Raw genomic sequence first — 5,351 nt, 5'->3', positions numbered from 1 at the left:
TGGTGGGTGCAGGGTGTGTGTGGTGGGTGGTGGGTATCACAGGGGGGTGTATGTGTGGAGTGTGCATGTGGTGGGTGTGGTGATAGTGGTCGTGGTTCACAACGATCCATGACCACCACCTCTACTGTGTGGTGGACCGGCCACCACACAGCAGCGCGCGTCGGAGGAGTGAACGGATGGTTCTCCCTATGCGAGCCAGGCCCCCTCGCTTCCTCTTCTCCTCCTGCATCACCATCGCCTGATCCTCTTTCCTTGTCATCTCCTTCTCCTCCACCACTATCTCCTGCACCACCATCTCCTCCTCCTGCTCCTTCTTCATCTCCACCTCCTCTGTCTCCCCCTCCATCTCCTCTTCGTCCTGCACCACCAGCTCCTCCATCAAGGTCTCCTCCTCCTGCACCACCAGCTCCTCCACCAGACTCTCCTCCTGCACCACCAGCTCCTCCACCAGGGTCTCCTCCCCCTCCTGCACCACCAGCTCCTCCACCAGTGTCTCCTCCTGCACCACCAGCTCCTCCACCAGGGTGTCCTCCTCCTCCTGCACCACCAGCTCCTCCACAAGGGTCTCCTCCTCCTGCACCACCAGCTCCTCCACAAGGGTCTCCTCCTCCTGCACCACCAGCTCCTCCACCAGGGTCTCCTCCTCCTCCTGCACCACCAGCTCCTCCACCAGGGTCTCCTCTTCCACCACAAACGTCAGCATCCATTTAGAGGCAAGGGCAAGCGCGGAGGATGGGGGCAGCGCCGGCTCCGCTCTGTAAAGAGATGCGCACGACACCGTTCCAACTTCCTGCTACAGCAGAGATCACAGCCCCCCCACCATCGTCCGCGTACGGACTAACTGTGTGCAGAGATAGATTAACCAGGCTAATAACGATGCTGCAATAATGCAGCATACCTTTGCCCATCCTGGGTCTGGTTACAGAATGGGCATTAGTCTTACGATATCACAAAGGATGAAGGGCTACATGGCAAAGATATGGCTGTCTCATTATTTGTCCTCACCCAGGAACCAATTATAAAAATACATCCGTATATAACCGAATGTATACGTGGGGTTTGAACTGTACATGTGTTCGTTTGCAGGCGGCAGGGCTGGAACTCATTCAAAGAGGGACCTGGGTTTGATTCCCATACTTGGGCCACTTTCTCCGTGTGGAATGTGGAGTGTGTTCTACCCCCTCCCCCCCCCCCCGTTTTGTCCTGCATTGGTTTCCAAAATCAGAATACATTATTTAGACTGGATGAAGAGGAATCCGATAAGCTATGAAGCTCTTCTTTCACAGATATGCAGTCGAGGCACACGGTCAGCAAGTTACAACAACAAACAAAAGGAGTGCAACGTGTAAAAATGTAAGCAAGTCACAAAAAATTGAGCACATAAGCACAAAGTACATAAAATCCTGCCAGATTTTCAACACTAAATGTAAATCTTCTTTGGTTCTTTCGGTAAAGTCACGTAGAATGAGAATAAAATAATAAATTGATAAAATAAAATAACACAATAGTATTCTCACCAGTGAGAATACTATTGTGTTATTTTATTTTCACAGCATGGAAGCTGATAACGGGCAGCTGTCAGTTCAAACGCGTGTTTGGCACGTTTTGAAAATCATTCTTTTCAGCTCCGGTTTGTGTTTCCCAAAGTTTGGGGCAACGCTGTCGTCTACATTGCTGGTTTTATCTGTGGTGAGTCCCCCAATAGCGACACGACTCTACACGACAGTTTAATTCATACCAGATCATCACCAGAGGTAACGTGACCCTGCTTCCTTCCAGACAGACGGACAGAGCTAACACATCGACCCTGTGACCAACGTGGTTAGTTTTCTCTATGGACCGAGTCCCCAATAATGACACAACTCCGGAACAAAGTCACGCTGAATGCTGTGTCCACTCACTGGCTTGATGTCCGCATGGATGATGCTCCTGGCCTTGGTGTGGCAAAGGAACTTGAGGATGCCCCTGGTGTAAATTTTCACCATCCCCATGTGCAATTTCTGGAACCCCGCTTCCGTAATCACATCATAGAGGCTCTCCCTGTGAAAGAGGCAGCAGCAGCAACAACAATGACAACAACGAAGCAGCGTCAGTGTCATACCCTGCAATACTGCGTGGATTCTGATAACGACAATATTAATATTATATTTGCACATTCACGACTAATATGATTCATAGCTCAGTGTGGGTTTAGGTCATCGGTTTGCTGATGAACCAAATCAGTTAGCACATTTGTCCACTTGCTTTCATTGGCTCTGTTTCCGGGTGGTGGAATTATCCATTAGGAGATACAAACTCCACGCAGAAAGGCGTCCGAGTTGAGAATCGAACTCAGGGATTTTCACCGAGGGGCACAAGCGTCACCACTGCGCTGCAGCCAACCTGCTGATCGAGTGGAGGCGTGGCTATATAAAAGTGGGCAGGGCTGATTGAGAAAAGAGGAGTGGCCTCGTGCACCCGGGACACATGACAGCTCCACAGTACCGCAATGCGTGGGTGGCACAGGAATCCCAAAAGTAACATCTAGCCCCGGTGGTGTGACGTTACCACCCTCCCCTGGTGTGGAAGAGATCGGGGCTTTGATCCCGACCGTGACGCATGTATATTTTGAGTTTGCATGTTCTACCCCTGGTCACGTGGATTTTTCTCCGGGTTCTCTGGTTTGTCCCTCCACATTTAGAAACTTGTGTTTAGAGTATTTGGCTGCTATACATTTCCACATAAGCCACTTTTTTTAGCTATAATTTGTAACCAGGCCGCTTGTGAAAAATAACTGATAGGGCAGTGGGCTTTACCTGTTAAATAAAAGTTTTAGTTTAGCTAATGTAGTTAACCACGCTATGGGGGGTGGGGGGGCGGTGGGAACACATGGTACGTACTTCAACAGCTCCAGGACAATGCAGTGGTGTCCTCTGAAGTCAAAATGGTTCAGGACTTTGATGACGTTGTACTCCTCATCACTGCCCTCGCCCTGAAGTTCCAGAGCCATCTGGAGCTCCTTTCTCTGAAATTTATCATCCTTGGAGCTGTGCAGAGAAAATCCACAAATGAATCATGACTTAGACTTGCTAAAGGAATGACCAGAAACAAATTCTATTCCGAATTAAATAAATAAATATGCATTCCCCAAGTGTAATGGCATTGTGCGTTCCGATAGCGCGCTCATGGAAGGTTCCAGAAAGGATCGGGAAGAGGATCAAATAAGCAAGAGATAGAAGGGGGTTTGGGGTGTTGCCTGAACGTAGTGATTCCCTAATGTGTGAATTGAGCCGACTCCGAGCATGGCCCCAGCCACACTCAGGATTCCCAGAAGCTGAGCCAAGCCACGGCTGAGCCACTCATGTATCTTTAACAGCAGCTGAGCGGCTCAAGCCTGAGCCAAACCACGGCTGAGCGAGAGCTGAGCCTGAGTTTTAGAGACTGAGCCACAGCTGAGTCGTGACTGAATGTGGCTCTCACAGAGCAAGGCATTATAACGTGGAATATCATGGGACCTCCTTTGCCAGTACCAAAATATCAGAATAGATTTTCCATTTTTTTCTGGCAACAAAACAGGTGTTAAGATGTTAAAACACCAAACTGAAACCTTTTACAAGGAATCATGTCTGCATTAACCATAATACTTGTGGTCAGAATGCAAACAAAAAACATACTCTGATAATATATGCATTGTCTTTGAAACTGATTGGTCCACACCAGAGACAGCTTTCTTTTGAGCCTCGTCTCAAAAACGATGTTAGACCAGAGGACGCCAAAAGGCGTACAGCACAAAGACAAGCGTTATCAGAGTAATGAGAGCTCAGGGTGAACGGCTACATCATGGACCTTCTTTGGGAGTATATTTTGGTATTGGCAAAGGAGGTCCCATGATGTAGCTGCTATAACGCAGAACGCACACGTTATAACACGGAACACGCCCGTTATGACATGGGACAACCCCATTACAGCGTGGAACACGACTTTTATAGCGTGGAACGTGCCCATGATAACATGGAAGGCTCCCGTTATAACACGGACCGCACCCATTATAATCCGGAATGCTTCTGTTCTAATGCAGGAAAGCGCCCATTATAACGTGGAATGTGCCCGCTATAAAATTGCAAGGCTGAGCGGTATGACACAGTAGGCGGAATGCGGAATGATCACGTGACGTGACAGCATGCCCTCCGTTATTGATCTCTTTACATCACTGTGTGCGTGTATTATATCTTGCAAAACTTTATCGTTACATTATATATGGGGATATTATGTTTGCTTAATCTGCTTTCCCTTAATGCGGCACTTTTCAGGAATGCATCTACCAGGTTAAATGAAGACTTAATGTAATGTAAGAGTGAACTGATCCAGAACAGGGGGAGAACATACAAACTCCACACAGGAGGACACCCGAGTCAGGAGTCGACCCGGGGACCCTCTATGTGAGGCACGACTTGTCACCACCTCATCACACGGCCGCCCACAGCACTGGACGTAACAACAACGTCGTCCTTGTGACGACACCACTCTGAATTCTTACCTCAATGGTGATCTCAAGATCTTCACTGCCACCAGGGTGTTCATCTTGTGGTCAAGGCACCGGATCACCTGGCCTTGAGCTCCATCCCCAATCTTCTTCAGCACCTCATAGCGGTAGTGGAGGTGCTCATGGTGGACCTGCACAAAATTACACAAATTTAGACTGACTATATTTTGAAAATCACAACATGTGAGCATTATTTTACGAAATAATTGCTTTTATTAAGTGTTTGGTTTTCTTAAATCTGTAATTGTGGAATGATCTGATGTCTGCTGGCCGAGTCACCCTAAAAAAAGCTCTTTAGCTCAATGGGCTTAACTTGGGAAATAAACTTCTGATTGTGAAGTGTGTGGGAGAGTGCACGTGTGCTTTCTCTGGTTGGTTGGTGCTTAAATTGCAATGACAAGAAGCCACGAACCCCGCGACCGCTGCGCCCTGTGACCGCCCCCACGGCGGGGGCTTTGTGGCGAGTCTCACCGGAATGTAATGATGTTCGTGGTCGTCGTATCCATCGTTGTTGTGTCCCCGGGATCTGTTGCGGAGCGCAAAGTACCATACTTTCTGTATGGCGACAAGCTCCAGCTTCTCCCGGTGGGTCATTTGTGGGCCAAAGAGAGCCAGGATTGCTGCAGGCAAGAGAATAACAACAGCTGTCGGTGATCTTTCATTTAAGCAGCACAGCCTCAAAAAGTCTCAAGATTCCTTTTCAGGAGGTTCCTGCAGATGCTTTACAGAGAATGGGGGCGACGCTGCTGCCATTACATCTGCTGTGTGATCCCAATTTGAGGAATTTGCAGGGGATTTGGATGTTTTGGCCAATACTAGTTATATCCGT

This window comes from Petromyzon marinus, unplaced genomic scaffold, assembly GCF_048934315.1.
Source record: "Petromyzon marinus isolate PM22_M1 ecotype Great Lakes invasive population unplaced genomic scaffold, UKy_Petmar_22M1.pri1.0 PM_Scaffold_8, whole genome shotgun sequence".
Lineage (NCBI taxonomy): Eukaryota > Metazoa > Chordata > Hyperoartia > Petromyzontiformes > Petromyzontidae > Petromyzon > Petromyzon marinus.
Note: the sequence above shows the minus strand (reverse complement) of the source record.